We start from the raw sequence: 19,712 nt of genomic DNA on the forward strand, positions 1-19,712 counted from the left end.
GCGCCCTATAGTGAAAACCTCTCCAAAAAAACAAAAACAAACCAAAAAAATCCTTTTCTAGTTGTCTCTATATAAAACAGCATTAAGAATCATTGTATCTAGGTCTGTAAAGCTGTTATTCCAAATTCAATAAAAATGCCTTATAATTTGTTAATTTTGTGATGAAAGGCATTTAAAAATATGTAACTAGTATTTAGGAAGTGTAACAGATTTGAGGGTTGAACCAAGGGAAAACATGGCCACTAACACACAGTAAATTGTACAAATTCTGGGTGTCGCATGAGGACAGGGTTGTACAAGCAAGGAAGTCTCTTACACATGAAACTGTCCAGAAGATTGGGTGAGAGGGCCACCATCTAAAAGTAAAGGAGAGCAAAGAAACTCCTGGGTCACAAGGGCCCCAGGGGAACAATGTACCTGAGTGTCTTGGTAATACCACTCAGCTTCATATTTGGACAGAGTCTCTAGTTGAGACTTCACAAGGCAGCAGCAGTTTGGGGATCTGACCATCACAGCATTCAAAACTTATTATGTTCAGCAGATAGTGTGTTTTTAAAATTAATTAGTTATTATTATTATTATTATTTTTCACGGGAGCAGAATGGTCCTAATGGACTAAAACTATACTTACACTATTTAAAAATAGCTGGAAGTATAAAAATATGTAGTTGGTTCCCGTGGACCTTTTAACTTGTTTCCATTTTCAGTGAAAAAAGAAAAATAGATAACCTAGAGGCCAATATATAGGAAAAATTTTTGGCTCATTTATAGGAGGTTTTATCCAAGAATATAGGATTTATTCAGGTCTTATATAATATCCTCTTTTAACATTGTACAGAGTCTTCACTAAGTGTTGTAATTTTGAAAATGCATTTTTAGCTTTATCAAATATCTATCCCAGTCCCTATATTCATTCATTAATTCATCTTATTATCTTGAGTTGGTTGCTAAATATAGACACAGCATATACTTATAGCTCCAAACATTACCACATGCATATCTTGAATTAGAGTTGAATATTTGCTATCACAATTTTTTTTTGAGAGATTTTCACTGTAGGGCGCGTGCGCTCGCCAGACAGCCAGAGAGAGACATAGAGACAGAAAGCAAGAAATCACCCCCCAGGGGGGATGGTCACGCCGCAATCCCTTCTCCTCCATTCTCCTCTCGGGATCTTGGGCACGCACACACACGCGCCCGGCGTGAGTTTTTTAAGCCACCGGGTCCAGGACGTGAACCGTGGTCGACTACGTGGGAGTCCAGTGACATAGCCATTACTCTAACTGCTGGTTCCCAATTTTTTTTTCATTTTGAAGTCAAATTACTGACAATAAAATGCAAAAGTCTTAAGGTATTATCCTGTAAATTTAATGCATACACGTGAGTAATCAAAATTCTTGTCACCATGTAGGACATTACCATCACCTCTGGAGTTATTTCCTGCTCTTTCCCAGTCAGCTCATTTTCTCATGCCCCCAGAGACAATTGACTCAAATAAATGAGATTATATGTTCTCTGTCATTATTATTATTATTATTATTATTATTATTGCCAGAGGTTGTGTGTACTCTCCAGAGAGACATAAAGGGAGAAGAAGAAAGCATTCACCAATGGGGCATGGTCACACCACAATGCCTTCTCCATTTTTCCAGTCCATTGAGATTTTGAGCATGCACACATACCTAATGTGTGTGTGTGGGGGGGGATGTGTGTGTGTGTTTATGTGTTTGTGTTTTCCCAAGCCTCAAGTACTGAGACTTAAAACGAGAGGTTGACCATTGACCATGTGGGATCTGAGGCTTTATTTATTTATTTTTTTTATTGAGGAAGATTTTATTGCATAAACAAACAAACAAAAAAGCATTCACTGGGAGAGTATCAGAGTCAAGACTATTATTAAAGTACTCTTTCCTCAATTGAGGAGTGAACAAGTTTGTTCACTTATTATTTTTTTGGAGAGGTTTTTGCTATAGGGCATGTGCGCTCGTCAGAAAGAGAGAGAGAGAGAGAGACAAAAAGTGACAAATCACTCCCCAGGGGGGATGGTCATGCCGCAATCCCTTCTCCTCCATTCTCCTCTTGGGATCTCGGGCACTCACACATGTGCCTGGTGTGAGTTGAAGCCACCCAGGTCCAGGACTCAAACCGCAGTTGACTACATGGGAGTCCAGCGACATAATCATTACACCAACTGCTGGTACCGAAGGGGACGGACTTTTAAAAGCAGGGCAGAATTGTGACAGTGAAAGCGTCTGGGGTTAGAAATCTAGGCGTTTCCAGAAAAGATCCTACAATGCCATCTTTGGAGAATGATGCTGGTTTCTTGATGCTGTACAGTCTCAAGGAGAGTCAAAAGTGAGATGTTATTATGGTATTTTTTCAGTGTAAAGAACTCAAGACAAAGAAATTTTAGGACACCTGGATCTCTTCAGTTTTTAACTACCTGCTACGCATAACTGTCTTGCAAAAGTTAAAGCTACTACACTGTGATTCCCAGGGGAATACAGTGTACAGAAAATACCTGCTACTCAGGAGGGACTAATTTATTTAAAGTAAATAGCAAGGACTCTGGAGCATGTTTCCTTTATTTTTCCCAATTTGGCAGTAATTATATTTAAGACTAAATAAAAGGAAAGGAAGCTTACTTCAGTAGTTGATATCATTACTGTGTTGAGTAGAAACATGCTATTTCAAACTCTGCCACTTGTTCTTATACTTATTAGTCAGTATTTTACTGTAAGGAAAACCTTTTTCTCCTCCTTTTTTTCTCCTTTTTTTCCTTCCTTCCTTCCTTCTGTTCTACGTGAATTCTTTCTCATACCAATGGGTTATAGTTTATTACTATCCTTATTATGTATTTTTCACTGTATTGCCCGTTCTATTCCTTTTTTAAAATTATTATTATTTATACATTCAATCGCTATACATCAGTTAGATTGTAAAGAGACTTTACCCAGCATGATGCCCACCTCAGTCCAGTGGATAATACTATACACATCTTCATCAACAAATAATAAACTGTATCTGTGTTCCACAAATATCTTACCTCTCCATTATTTTTCCCCAAATTTCCTTCCCTTCACTCTTCCTCTCCCACACTCTCTGAGGCTCTTAACCAAGGTGCCACGGAAGAATACCTTTTTTTCAAATGTTCTTTCATTCAGTAAAATGATCTCCAGATTCATACATGTAGTACAATGTTTCAAGAGGCTATTTTCATTGCTCATATTATTCCATTGACTGAATATACCAGAATTATTATTACAAATAACATGACGATGGAATCTTGCACGTATCTTGGTGTGGACATATGTTTTTAATTCACATAAGCAAATAACAAGTGGAATATCTGGGTGACACAGATGTATGCTTAGTGTTTTTTTTTCTTCTTCTTCTTTTCTTTTTTTTTTGGAGAGGTGTATGCTATTGGGTGCATGCACTCACCAGAAAGACAGAGAAGGACAGAGAGACAGAAAGCAAGAAATTACCCCCCAGTGGGGATGGCCATGCCACAATCCCTTCTTCATTTTCCTCTTGGGATCTTGGGCACACAGATGCACCCGGCATGAGTTTAAGCCACTGGGTCCAGGACTCAAACTGTGGTCGACTTACGTGGGAGTACAACGATATAGCCATTACTCCAACTGCTGGTCCCGAAGTATAGTTAGTTTTACAAAAAATTGCGAGTTTCTTATATTCAAAGTGAGTTTACCATTTTCTATCCCCATAGTAATTGAACCATGTACAACAATACATGAGCATTACAGTTCTACATTCTCAATCACCCTTTTTAAAAAAAAAAAAAATATCTTTAATTTTCTCCATCGGCTAAATGAGCATGATATCTCATTGTGTTTTAGTTTTGCACTCTCTTGAGAAATAATGTCCTCAAGACTGTTTAAAAATGGTTTTCTGCCTCTTCCCCCTTATATATGAGTTGTCTTCAAAAGTAAATGGAAAATATTGTATTAAAAACTATACATGTATTTCAAATCTTTCTGCACCCAAAAAACATTTGTTTTAATTCTATATTTTTGTAACCTTTTTGAAGTCCCCTCTTATTGTGTCATATATAGATCATTATTTGTTAAGCTTTTGTTCTAGTCGTTTGATCATTTTTATTGGATTTTTTCTTTCTTTTTTATTTTATCATTTTTTTGTGTGTTCAATCACTATACATCATTTAGCTTGTAAAGATAATTTAACTAACATGAAATAACCCTCAGACCAGTTCAGTTGAGAATACTATATCCATTATCATCAACAGGTAATAAACCATTACTGTGTCCCACAAATGTCTTGCCTCTCTATTTTTCCCCCTAATTTCCTTCCTTATGCTCTTCCCCTCTCTCACCCTCCTTCAACATTTACTGATATTTTTTTGTGTGTCAATTTATTATTTGTCAAAGAAGTTTGTTATACATCCAGTGTCTAGGTCCTTTGGGGAATTTTGGGAATTTCATCTCCTGGGCTAGTCTCTATTTCGTTTTATTTGTTATCTTTTTAATTAAGACAATCAATTTCTATTTTTACTTTATAGTTAGAACATGTTTTATGAAAATTATATGATTATTTGCTTATAATATATTTAATTTGCTTGACCAATATTTTCCCTTCAGTTTTATTTTTACATTACAATTTAGTACAGAAATCTTATTTTGTGGCACAGATTACAAATTGTGTCTTTTCAATCCTTGATCCCTAAGTTCCTAGAAGATGAAACCATATTTAATGAGAATAAGGCCATATATCTATAAGTAAATTGAATTAATGACTATGATTACTTACACTTATATAGCAATTAATAGCACTGAATGAGTTTATGCATTATTTAAATAGTGTATTTGGATAAGCATAATTTTTATAATTTGCAACATGATTTTCAAGCTTTTGTTTCTGAATCTATTAAAGAAAACTTTGCTTCTCCAAAATATTTCCTTCTACAAATTTATAGTTTCAAATTTGTGCTCATAAATATATTCTATTTCAAATATATTTTTATGTAATTGTGAAGGTCATGGTTCACACTTTTATTTACAGATATCTATTTATTCCAGACCCAATGATGTAAAACTTTCCTTTCCAAAATGATGGCATTTATACCCTTTGTAAAAATCAAACTATCATCACATATAAAGTAGATCTATTACTAAGTGTGCTCTACTGACTCCTACACAAAGTGTCTTTCTTTCTTTCATTTTTTTCACCTCTCTTGACTGCCATAGTTTAATAATTCTTTTTATTTTCTGCTTGAGGTTGGGTATACTCAGCAGAGAGAGACAAAGAGGGAGAAGAGAAAACGCCTTCCATGGGAATGATCATGATGTTTCTCCATTTCTCTCTCCTTTCAGTATTTAGGACATGCATGCAGACCCGCACACTCAGCCTGCTTCTCAAACTACCAGATCTAATACTCAAATGGTAGAATTGGCATGTGGTATCCAGCTATTTACCCACCAGGCCATGGAGCCAGTCCATCCTTATAGTAAAGACTGGAGTTCAAAGCTCTGAATTATCTCTTTCCCAGACATTCTGCATATTCTACATTCTTCATATTTTTATATAAATTTTAGCACTGGCTCATATATTGGTATGACTGGGATTGTACTGAATTTATAGAGATATTGTAGAAAATATGGAATTTCAAATATTTTAATCCATAAACATGATACATCTCTTCAGTTATCTGGTATCTTTAATTTGTCTCAGCAATGATTGTGATTTTCATATAGAGGTCATGACATGGTATGGTAAATGTATCCCTATACAATTTACTTTTTCTACTGAATTAGAAAAAAAATGTGTTTATTTAGTATAGGGCAAATTTTTATTTAATGTGCATATTGACATTGTAGCTTGTGAAGTTAGTATTATAGTAGTTGTAGTGGTTGTTTTGTGGATCCTTTCTGATTTTTTTATATAAACAATCATTTCCTCACTCACACTATAATTTCAAAGTGTCTTTCTTTCTTTCATTTTTTTTCTTGTTTCTCTCTCCCTCTTCTCTTCTCATCATTTCTCCTTATTTCTTTTGAATTATTGCTGAAGACTTTCCTTCTTCAGTAAATTAAAGAATGAGAACATTTTTCTTTCTCTTAGTCATAAAGTGGAAAGTATTCAATATTTCATCAGCAGATGTGATACTTGCAATAGATTTTTTTAAACTATGTATTATGATTGAAGTTTGTTCTCTTTATTTAATTCTGAAAAGAGTTCTATTATGAATGATGCTGAATTTGCTAAGTGCTCTCGGCATCTAGTGAAATTATTATGGAAATTTTCTTATATTCTCTTAATATTGGAATTATACTGATTTTTCAAATATTAAAGACTTATAGAAATAAACTACAACTGAGATATTATCACATGTATATATAGTGGGATACTATATAGTACTCTATTATAAAATCACATTTTACCACCATGCCAATGTTCAGCAACCTGATTTAAAACTTTACACACTAGCACTTTAATTCTGTTTTCCACAACGGTTTTGAAGTCCTCTCATATATGATTTATTGTATTATATAAAACTTTTGAAGTTGAGATGTAATATTCTGCTTTATGAATTAAAAAGTAGTTGTAATACCTGATACTACTCAAAGACTATGAAGAAAAAATATGGACCTAGAGTTTTGCAAATTTTCTACAGTTTTTATATTATAGAACACTATTATTTAAAGATGTAGGGAACCAGCAGTTAGCGTAATGGCTATGTAGCTGGACTCCCACGTAGTCGACCGCGGTTCGCGTCCCGGACCCGGTGGCTTAAAACTCACGCTGGGCGCGTGTGCGTGCGTGCCCAAGATCCCGAGAGGAGAATGGAGGAGAAGGGATTGCGACGTGACCATCCCCCCTGGGGGGTGATTTCTCGCTTTCTGTCTCTATGTCTCTCTCTGTCTGTCCTGCGAGCGCACGCGCCCTATAGCAAAAATCTCTCTCAAAAAAAAAAAAAAAAGATGTATAGCATAATACTTAAAGAAAAATAATGTAAAAAGATAGAGCTATAAAATAATTAACATATTAAAATATATTAATTTTTAAAATCATTCAATTAATCAAAAAAGAAATCAGGAAAGAGGCACAGGAAACAAATTACATAGAAACAAATACATTCAAACATAACACAGTAGACATGCATCTCACTATATCAGTAAATACATGAAGTATTAATGAATTAAATTCTCCAAATGAAAGTGGAAATTTGTCAGAAGAAAAAATAGAAAGATAAAACAGTATTTTGTCTTCAATACGTAACATTTTAACATAAAAATAAGAAAGAAATTGGAAGTATATGAATAAAAATTGGTTCATGGGTAATAGTTACATTAACTTAAATAGACTTTAAACAAAAAATGTTTTAAAGGTTGGACACAGTGAAGTTTTACTATACCAAAAGTGTCAATTAATCAAGACCATGAAACGGTCATAAATAACAGAACTTCAAAATCTGAAGAGAAACCGATAACACTGAAACTAGATGACTACAATTATAGTTAGAAGTTTAACCAATTTTCTTAGTATAGTAGTAGAACTGGATAGTATAAAAATAACATATCATAATTTGTAGCACGAGTGAAAATGGCGTTTAAAGGGAAATATATTAATTAAACATTGGAATCTAAGAGAAAAAATGGTCTGAAGTAAGTAATCATAGGAGCAAACTTGCTAAGTGACATATGTGATTGAATGTATAAAGAAACTGAAATAAAAAATATAAAAATAATATATGAAAAGAGGATGATAATCCCAAAGTTAATTAGGAAAAAAAAAAGAACTAATAAAGAGCAGAAATTAAAGAAATACCATTTAATAAATAAAATAAAAGCGGTAAATCCAGAAGTTCGTTATTTGATAGAGGGCCAAATGGTGGCACAGTATTGGTGTGGCATTCTGCAAGTGTGGCTTACATGGGAGTTCCAGATACACATCTTCACATCTTGAATATAGCAGATAAACTTGTCCCCACGATCTAGGGCTGGCTGAAGCTGAGGGTGGACCGCAGTGTCAAGACTCTGTTGTTTCTTTCCTCTCTCCACCACGCTCATTCATGGGAGAAAGAAAGAAACTTAAAGAAGAATCTTTGAAATTCATGCATAGTTTTTGTCCCTCACCAGAGGGACAGAGAGAAACAGAGAAACAGAGAGCGAGAAATCACCAGGGAGAGAGGATAGCTACACTGCAAACATTATTTCTCTGTTCTCCTCCTGGGATCTTGGGTACTCATGCGTACATGCCCAATTTGAATTTGTAGCCACTGGGTCCTGGATTCAAATCACAATTGACTACATGGGAATCCAGCAATGTGACCATTACACCCTCTGCTGGTCCTAATACTATATTATTGAATTCCAGAATTGCAATTTAATTCTTTATTTATCTAAATTATCTTTCTTTGCTATAATTTCCTGAATGATCATCTAAACTTAATCTTTATTGGTTTTCCTATTTTTCTGACTAGTCATATTTTGTTATGTAAGTTTTTGAGTAATTTTGACTTTGTATATGATGAATGATTGGTATTTGATAGAAACTCTATATTCTGATATGTTCATCCTATAAATATTGATCTTATTTGCGAAGCAAATATTTCATTTTCCTAAACTAAAAGTTTATCTCCCCTATGTTGAAAAAAATAGCTTGAATCTTGATTTATTTTCTTTAGCTTTATCTGAAGTGCTTGGAGTATGGCCCAGGAATTAAAACGTTAAACTTTGCCAAAGATTTTTAGTTAGTTACCAGCAGATAGAGTAATAGTTACATTGCTGGGCTCCTGTGTATTTGACTGTGGTTCGAGTCCCAACTTGGTAGTTCAAACTCACTCCAGGTGTCTATGTGTGTGTGTGTGGTGTGTGTGCATTCCCATGATTCCAAGAGGAGCAGGAATTGTGGTATAGCCATCCCCCCAGGGGGTGATTTCTCATTTTCTATCTCTCTGTCTCTCTCTGTCTTTCCAACGATTATGTGCTTCTTATAACAAAAACTTCCCTTAAAATTAAAAAAAAAGTTGTTTAATCAAAAACTCTTTGAAGGTAATAAACAGATTTGGTTATTTTCCTTTCTAGTTACCTCTTTTCCAGGATATTTTGTCTTACTCAGTGACTTTGATAGTACAGACTCTATCATCTATTTCTTTAAGTGTGTTTAAGCTTGTGGAATTTCTAAGAGTACGATTTGTAAATTATACTCAAATTAAAATCGGAATTTATACTGTGGAGGTCTAAATTGGAATAAAACTCTTAGTCTGCTATTATGTTACTCACAGAAATATCTAAGATTAGGTAATTTATCAAGGATGGGGGTTTATTTGATTATTTATTTCACTGGCTAGAATGTCCAGTCAGAAACAGAGAGGATGTCAGACACAGGCAGAGAGTTCATGGTCTATGTTCCATGTGGGTTCTGGCCTGTTTCATTTCCTCCTATTTGTAAACCCACCAGGACACAATAATGGGAGCCCTGCCCTATCTTCCCAACCCCTCACCTTTCCCACAAATCCCACCTTTCAATACTCTACAACCGAATCAGATTTTTTTTGGAGAGGTTTTTCACTATAGGGCGCTCGCCAGACAGACAGAGACAGAGAGACAGAAAGTGAGAAATCACCCCCCATGGGGGATGGCCATGCCACAGTCCCTTCTCCTCCATTCTCCTATCGAGATCTTGGGCACGCATGCACACGCGCCTGGCGTGAGTTTTAAGCCACCGGGGCCGGGACGCGAACCGCAGTCGACTACGTGGGAGTCCAGCGACATAGCCATTACGCTAACTGCTGGTTCCACCGAATCAGGTTTTCACCCTCCTAATCCCATTACAATGGCTCAGCATATGAATTATTTTAGGGGGTGGGGGTATATTCAGACTATAGCAAAGGCTGCTCAGGGCACTGTGGTGTATTGACTTAGTAAAATGTGCTGATCCAATAATCATATGACAGTATAATTGTTAATTGGTGATTGTGGATGATAGATAATTGCATAGAAGTGATTTATGAAGCCATGTTATTGGTGAAGCTCACATAAGATAAAAGTACAAAAAAAGTAATAAATGTATATATGCATTCACTTGTAATCTAAAAGAAGAAAATTAAATACCGCACAGTATAGATATAAGCTATATTACATGTATGTCACATCATGCATGCTCAGCAAATGTTGTGTTGGATACTGGATTAAAACCCTGGATCCACTGTTGATATTTGTTGCCTTGGTAGGAGCTGTGAATGAAGGCACGCATTTCTGAGCTTTTGTGTTATTAAATGAATTTAACTAAATTTCGTCATTATTAAGTTTTCTTGTTTTTACCATTTTGAAGTGAGGAATAAAAAGTGGGTGTGCGAAGGAAAGGAAATCAATCACAATAGGTTTTTAACAAAAGGAATTTCCTGTGCAATAAGATTTCTTCCTTGGAGATCAAGCTACCTTAGACACAAATTTGAAACCAGGGGGAACCCTACTTGCTTATACTTACTGATGGCTAATTCTCTACAAGATTATCTAGCTGCGTGGGCTTTATTTTCTCTATCTCATCAGGAGTCAGCAGAGAAAAATTCACTGCTTTCCTGATGGAGTGCACAATCTATTCCCAAATGGTAAGAAGTGAATCAGTCACTTTATCTTTAATTGTAGTAGTGTATGTATATTCATATGTCTATTGAAAATGAAATATTTTAGGAGTGCCAAGTACTTTCTGAAAGTGCCGTTCAGACATATGGTGCAATATGTTTATACCTATTGCAGACCATCTGCTGTCTAGGCTCAATTGCACATTTATTTTACTTTTAATTCACAAAGAAATGGAAAATAGAACTGGCCCATATACCATAATTTGGCTGAGTTTTAAGCAGGTGCAAATTCAATAAGAAAACATATTTGGAACTATAAAAACCTCACTTACTCTGTCCCCATGTGGGTATACATTCTTTCCAAACCAATACAAGTGTTTCAGTGCTTTAGACTTAGATCTGTTGCACTGTATAATGGGGTCAGATGGAATAAAACTGATTTAGAAATCAGAAAGCTATGTATCCTTTTGCTAAAAGAGTAAACAATGACTTTAATAATATTGGCAATGCAATTTTATGGGTGCATGACAAGTTCCATATTTATACATAAAGTAACAATTATAGACTTTATTCTATTTAAATAACTTGACTTTTAAATAATATTTTACATATTATACACAGGATGAGTAAAAGGTAAGATTTCCATAGACACAGTCATTTTTTTTTAATTTAAAATTTGGACATTTATTAGAAACCAACCCACATATAACCAAAAATTAATTTAAAAAGGAAAGAAAGAAAATATCCTCATATGGCAATTAAAGCATATACAGATAGTCTCCGATTTACAATGGTTTGACTTACTTTTCAACTTTATTATATTCCTAAAATGATATGCATTCAATAGAAACCATACTTCAATAAAGTCCATACGACAGTTCTGCTCTTCACTTTCAATTTCTTACTTTGAGTACAGTGATCAATAAATTACATGCAATATTTAACATTTTACTCTATAGGAAATAAAGTTTATGTTAATTTTTGCCCTAGTGTAGACTAATGTTAAGTGTTCTGAGCTTGTATAGCTAAGCTAAGCTATGATGTTTGGTAAGTTATACATGTTAAATTAATTTTGACTTTAGATATTTAAGTTAAAATAGTTTTATCTGGATGTAACTCCACTGTAATGGGAGTAGTACCTGCACATACTTATGTAATAACTTTAATTATTATTAATATGAAATGTTTTTTCAACAACAGTTATTTTAAGAGCTTCTTAGTTGTTCTAACTATGAAATCAGAATAAATTTCTGATAAATATTTTTGACTGAATTTTTTTTTTTTTTTTTTTTTTTTTTTAGAGAGAGGTTTTTGTTTTATGGATCATGTGCTTGACAGAGAGACAGAAAGAAAGTAAGAAATAACCCCCCAAATGGGATGGTCACACCACAGTCTCTTCTCCACCATTCTCCTCTTAGAATTTTGAGTACACCTGCACACTGAGTTTTAAGCCGTTTGGTTAGGATTTGAACCACACATGGGAGTCCAGCAATGGAGCCATTATACCTTCCGCTGGCCCTATTTTTTGGTTGAGTTCAAATATATTGTAACCTTCTTCATAGGCTCATGATAATTCTAAAGCCATTATTGCCACACAATGTTTGAATATTTGACTTAGACTGAAATATTCTTTTTCTTTTCTCTTCTTTTTTCTTTTCTTTTCTTTTCCTTTTTTTTTTTTTTTTTTTAAATAATGATAGGTATATACATGTACAAGAGAGAGAATACATCTTGAATAGGTCTTGTCACAGTTTCTTCTCTCAACTCTTCAGCTCCTTAGGATCTTGGGCACTGGAGTCTTCCCACAGCATTTTTAGACCTTTCTGGGGATCCAAGTCCATGGTCAATGGTGTGTCTTCCAGCATTACAGTTCAGAATATTTTAGGGACTATACCATCAAGCTAGACCTAAAGTATTCTTATTGGTTGGGCTTGTTAGGATAGGAATATTGTTGTTTTTTCACAGAATGGAGTTAAAATATATAATAGGATAACAGGAGAAACTCACCCTTTTCAACACTTTCTATCATTCAGTAAATATAAAACAAAAATCATTTCTATGAAAGGCACTGTTATAAAAATCATTCGATATACATTGATGAGAGATATGAATGAAAATTGTCCTCAAAATCTATATCTAATCAAAGGTCTGTATATCAATAGAGGCTCAAATAAACATGTAATTAATTGCATAAATACAAAAACTATACTATAATGAAAATATAAATATGTTAAGGACACCCTTAGTAGAGTAAGCTACTTTTAGTTTATTTGTTTGGGGAGAACTGCTGTGCTTGAACATAATAGGAACCTAAAAAACTTTGTTTAAATATTTAATTCTAAAAGTGAATTTTAAATCTGTTTGGAGTTTGACATACTGAAATGGAGGATAATATATTTGGGATACAGAACTGTGCAAACAAAAACACAGAGAAACTTTTTCTTTTTTTAAAATTTTGCTATAGGGACTGCACTCACTGGAGAGAGAGATATAAAGAGAGAGAGTAAGAGGCAGAGGGAAGGTGAGAAAATACCCCTAGGGGTGGGAGCATGGACACATAGCAATCTCTTCTGCTCCATTTTTCTGTCAGGAGTTTGGACAGTATGAACACATGCCCAGTGTGGTCTTCAAATAGCATAGTTGGGCATGTGGGATCTAGCTGTCTTAACCGGTATGACACTAGATGGCCTGGGAGACTTTGTTTTATATAAACCATTTAAAAATCTGTTTGTAGGGGCTAACAGGTGACAAAGTGGTTAAGGTGCTGGCTCCCACAGGGTCAATTCCATGATTTGAGTCCCTGACCTAACAGCTTGAAAGATGCCAAGCGAGTGTGTGTGTGTGTGTGTGTGTGTGTGTGTGTGTGCTCAAACTCTCAAGAGGAGAATGGAGAACAATGGATTGCAAGTATGACCATGCCCTGCTGGGGGTGGTTTCTCACTCTCTCTCTCTTTCTCTCTCTCTCTGTCTGTCTCTCTTTGGCAAGCATACATGCCCTATGACAAAATCTAAAAAAATAATAATAATAATAACAGAAAAGTTCGCATTGTTTTCTCATTCTTGGTACTGCTGATACTTAATAACAACAACAAAAGAGATAATGAGTGGCATTTATTTAAAAAGAATGCCAAGTTAAGGATTCAGGAATACATTCAATCAGGATGGCAAACATATTTAATCTTACGATCAACTTCATTGAAGTGATTGTGGTCTACGAAAGCACAATCTTGGGAACCATGTTAGTCCTTTTATGTTTAATGGAATCAAACACAGTGATTGATCAGTGCTGTCTTCTAAGGTCACTTATTGTGAACTTTCAATCCTACCCTTAATTTATGGCTCCAACTTTCCCTCCAGTAATATGGCATATATGTATTTTGTGTTAACAAACTGAGAATCTCTTTCTATAATAATTTATTTTCATTCAACTTTAATTAAAGTGGACTCAAAGGAATTACAGAACAGATTAAATCAATTAATTAAACATTCTGACTTTTCAAGAAATTCTTAATATGTCAGTGGATTCCTCTGCCCTTCTCTAAAGTGGCCTTGGGGAAGAATATCAAGGCTTTAATCTTGATTCTAGGTATGCAAATAAAAATGGAGCTGATATGGTCTATCTGAATTATATTATCTTATTGGAAATACTGGTTAGGTCAGTTAGATCATTTACTGTTGAACTGAATTGAATGATAGAAAAGTCTGTGAGTGTGTGCCCAAAGTCCCAAGAGGAGAATGGAGGAGAGGGATTACAGAAAGGCCATCTTCCCTAGAAGATTATTTCTAACTTTCTTTCTCTCTGTATCTCTTTGTCTCTCTCCTCTCTGATGAACACACATGCCCTATGACAAAAACATTAAAAAAAAAGAAAATTGTTTTCCACTATAATCTCTGTAAGGAGAATTTCAAAAGAAATATTCATGTTTTTGTTTGTTATTGATTTTATTTTCATTAGACTTTGTTAACCCATTCAGTTAACAGGTTTAAGTCCTTATGCAAAGTGTTACTCTGATTATACCTCCCTGTCTTATGAAATTCCTTTTATTCACATGCCATAGCTCTTGGATCTATCCTTCAAATATTTTACTTTTCTCATGATTTCTAGTTCTTTGATCCCATTCTTCAGAGTTGTATTGTTTATTTGGGTACTTTTTCTGAGAGCCTCTCTTCCTGTTATTCTTCCAGAAAATAATTCACTGCATAGCAGTGACTATTCTCTTTTAAGTTGTTTATTTTTTAAATAAAATTATGTTTCTTCAGTTATCCAAATTGGTTCAGTGTTTGAATCACGTTTCTTGGTGGTTATTATTTTGAAGAAGGTTTTCTCATTAGTATACTGGAAGTCATCTGTTACGCTTGTTCATATGCATTTCTTACCTTTGGCTTATATAAATTGTGACTTTTTGCTGGTTTACACAAGATTAAAAATAATTAGTAGTATTAAACCAGTGAGAATTCATTATTAAAGTTTTTCTTTTGTTTTGTTCTCCAGATAGACTTATCATTAAATAAAATGGTTATATGGTTTGGGACAAAAAGTAATGATAAATACTCAAATATAAGCTGATTTTCATTTCCTAAGTAATAAAATAGTAAGTGTAACTATAATAATAACCAGAATGTAAACCACAATGTGCTATCATCTTTTTTTAAAATTTCTGTCTACCATATCAACATTCTGCCTACATAATGATACATAAAACCAATAACATCAGTGTCTTTTTTTGTTACCAAGTTAGTACACAAAAGTTGCTTAACATGAATTAAGACACATAGCTAAATATACAATGAATCTAGGTTTCAGTTCACTATAATGTGATTCTAATTTCACGCTCTATGCATGTATTTTATTTTGCAATTTCTTACTACTTCTGTTACTGTTATAGAGAACATGTCATTTCACTTCTTATAATAGGCATAGTTTCAGACATTGTTTTTTCCAGACCAATGACAGGAGTCTTCATAAAACGGGTACCCTATGTAGTGTGTGTCTATATGCACATTAAATTTCTTATGTTAGCTGAGTAGTTTAGAAATCTAGTTAAATGTTTTCATATTTCATATACTAACTTTTTTTTGCACATAGATATTTCCCTTTGTGTATTTAGTGACTTGGGGTGAGCCCACTTTGCAAATATGAATCATATGGTTTTTGCAAGAATAAAAAATTTATAGGTTTCAACTTCATGCAATGTTTGATATGTGATAAATGCCCAGTAACTGTAAGCTAAAACCAATAATAAATCAAGATAACAGTGAAATATTTTCCAGCAAGTTGTTTCTCCAGTGGCATTAGAATTTACATTGATTTCTCCTCCATTAAAAACAACTAAGGGACTAGCCCCATGACTAAAAATTAAGGGAGCTGGATTCCACATGGCCAACCACACTGTTCAAGTCCTGGCCCAGAGGCCTGAGAAATACTCTGGGGTTGTGTGACTATCAAAAACCCCAAAGGAAAGACAAATGGAGAAGAAGGGATGGTAGCATGATCATCTCTCTTTCGCTCTTTCTATTTCTCTAGTCTGGTGAGTACAGATGCTCTAAATAAAAAAAAAAAAAAAAAAAAAAAAAAAAAGAAAAAAAAAAAGGAAAGAAAGAAGAGAAATCTAAGATAGTTGGGTAAAGTACCTTTACAAATCTTGTGACTAATACCAACTGTGAAGCAAAAGCCTAAGAAAAAGCCAGCCTCTTTTAGTCCTAAGAAATACACAGAGCGTAAGAACTAAGCTCTCACTTTGGAGGATCTAACAGCATTACGGGTAATGGAAGGAAAAGTCTAAGTCCTGTGAAGGTGATGGATACGAATGGAGATGGTCTAAGTTAAGAATTGCATATGTAAGATAAGCTTAAGCCAGAAATAAGTCTACTCTAGTCTCAGACTCAATGACATATAAATGAATACAGGCTCTTGCCTGGTTTAGAATACTGAAAACATACTGAAAGGACCAAGGGAATTCATTGTTGAGCTTGGTTGAGGAGGTATCTACGTGTTAGTTCTCTAAGTTCCTGGTGTGTGTTAGTTGCCTAGGTTCCCAGTGGTAACAAACACTAAATATCTCAGGAAAAGCAACATTCATTTGAGCTTTCCAGAAGCCCACAAATTATTTTTCAAGGACAGTGACTAATGTAAAGTCAAAAATAACCAATCACACAAGTAACAGCATAACAGGAGACTGAGCAAGCAGAAAGAAACAGGCAGCGGAAATACACCCACATAGTCATCATATATATTGGAACCAACAGACGTGCATTATAAACCAAAAAATTATGTTAAAAATGAGAGAAACTTGAAAATATGTGCAAGGAATAGAATGTGTTATATGACTAAGATTATTTGAAAACGATTCAAATAAAACTTGTCAAAATAGAAAAAAAAAACAATCAGTGACCATAATTTAAATGGAGAGGGTAAGTTTGGCAGTGGATTGAAAAAAAATATGGAAAATGATGGCCCAGCTACAAGAGTATAAGTAGTAGTGTTCTGATGAGTGATTCTGACCACAGGTTCAAATCTGGCATTTATGTGAAGATGTGATTGCACCTACAAACTTAGGATATTTGCTAGTTGGAAGGCTGGAAGGAAGATTGAGGAATATCAAGACCCTGTCAAGATCATCTCTTTATTCTCTTCCTTTGTCTCATTCTCTTTCTCTTTCTGTCTCACTCTCTTTCTCTTTTTCAAACTCTCTCTGTCTGAAGAAATGTGTAAGATAAATTTCATTTTTTTCTTTCTTTTTTAATACAAAAAACTATATAAAAAGTTCTGAGGCTAAAAGACAAGTCATGAATTTATTTATATATATATAAACTAAGGAGGACAAAATTTGTAAGTCTAATATCGTTTCATTAGAGCAGTAGAAGGAGAAAAGACACAGGGACAGAGGAAGTAGCCCAGAAAACAATGATTGAGAGGTTTTTGAAATGATTTTTTTTTTTAAATAATAATTTCCTGGACTAGCAGTTGGCATAATGGCTATGTTGCTAGACTCCCAGGTAGTCGACCACGGTTCGAGTCTCAGACCCAGTGGCTTAAACTCACACCAGACATGTGTACATACTTGCCCAAAATCCAGAGAGGAGAATGGAGGAGAAGGGATTGCAGCATGACCATCACCCGTCTGTGGGGGGGGGTGATTTCTCGCTTTCTGTCTCTCTGTCTCTCTATCGCTCTCTGTTTTTCTGGTGAGTGTATGCGCCCCATAGCAAAAACCTTTCCAAAATAATAATAATAATAATAATTTCCAGAGAGTTAATTGCTTATGAATTATCAGTCTCCTATTAAAATGCCAAGTAACTTTCTCCTTAAGTTTCTGTATTGATCTTTCCACTTGGCCTGGGCTTTCTTTCAGAAAACAGCAGAATACATTTGTTATTGCCTAGATTCCATTTGGGCCTATAAGGAGGAAGTCTAGGGCCTATCACCTATAAAAAACCCCTTCTAGTGATTTGATTTGATCTCAAAGTCTTCAAGACCCAACTGGTACAATTAATCATTTTAGATAAAGTAAGGGATGAATTTTGCACCATGTTTTCTAGCTGGATTATTCTATTGTGAGGACAACTGGCCACAGAGTTCATAAGAATAACTAATCAATTACACTTCTGGGGTGACATTTTGTCACCAGCAAGTCAATATTAAAGGAATTGGAAAAGACGAACTTTTGGAAGAAGAAAAATAATCCAAGACAGAAATTCAGAGACAAAAGTAAACGATAAAGAAGAAAAAAGTCATTATTATTATTTCAATACCTGCAAACATTGACTGTATAGATCTTTAATAATGTTTTTGTATGATTAAAAACACAAAACTGCAAAACACACCAGAAACTTGTAAATCTTATAAAAGGAAGGTATATAAAGTTGAAATGTACTGTATTACATGATTTTAGACACCTTATCTTAGTTAATGCAATGGAATTAAAATTGTATAAAGCAATGAAATATTTTAAACCTAGATATATCAGTTCTATCAGCATAGAATAAATGATCCAGTTAAAAACATGTTGATTATCCCAGTGAATAAAACATGGTTGTTGTAAGAGATATTTAAAAATTTAAAAATGGAGGGAACAGCAGTTGACATAATGGCTATGTCGCTGGACTCCCATGTAGTCAACATGGTTCGAGTCCCAGACCCAGTGGCTTAAACTCACACCAGGCACGTGTGCGTGCATGCCCAAGATCCCAAGAGGAGAATGGAGGAGAAGGGATTGCAGCATCACCATCCCCCCTGGAGAGTTATTTCTCACTTTCTGTCTCTCTGTCTTTCTGGTGAGCACACGTGCCCTGTAGCAAAAACCTCTCAAAAATTATTTTTTTAAATGGAAAAGATATAAAACCAGGATTATAGAAGAAGTATATATACATATTTTAACCAAACGAAATAAGGTGTAGAACATATTACACAAAAATAGTAATGATAATATATAAAGCGATGTAGGAAGAGCTAATCCTGAAGTTAGAGGAAAGTTTATAGCTACAAAATCATACATTAGGGAAGATTAAAATCTAAAATGTAATGAGATGAACTTTCATTGCAAGAAACAAAATGATATAACGGAAAAGTAAACCAAATTATTGTAGAATAAATTTAAGAACATCAAAACTGAACAAGATTCATAGCCAAGTGGTTAAGAGAGCTGGATCACAAATGGCCAACTGCTATTTGAACACAGGCCCCAGCCATCATTTCCCCAGCAGTCTGTAAAACACTCAGCACCTGTGTATGCATCCCTAGGCCAAATCCAGACATAGCAGAGAAATAGAGGAGAAGGGATGGAAGCATACCATACTCCTCTGGAATGTACTTTTTCCCTCTCTTTCTCTCCGGCAAGTACACAGTCTCTCTGCCAATTGACATATACATAATACACATTTATAAAAGCAGAAGCTGATAAAATATGAAGTGCTACACAGATAATCATAGCATTGATCATTTGGGAATGACTAAAAAAATCTAATACATTCTTGGCATTTTTGCATGAGGAAAACAACCACAAGGAAAAACAGACCATGAGGGCTCCTCAATATATTAAAAGCATAACAATACTATGAATGAATTTTAAGGAGTGTATGTCAGAGTCCTAAATAAGACTCAGAAGGCATCATCTCAAAAGAAAAGGAAAGTCTGTTGAGAGAAAGAGTG

This window comes from Tupaia chinensis, unplaced genomic scaffold, assembly GCF_000334495.1.
Source record: "Tupaia chinensis unplaced genomic scaffold, TupChi_1.0 Scaffold139190_1, whole genome shotgun sequence".
Taxonomy (NCBI): Eukaryota; Metazoa; Chordata; class Mammalia; order Scandentia; family Tupaiidae; genus Tupaia; species Tupaia belangeri.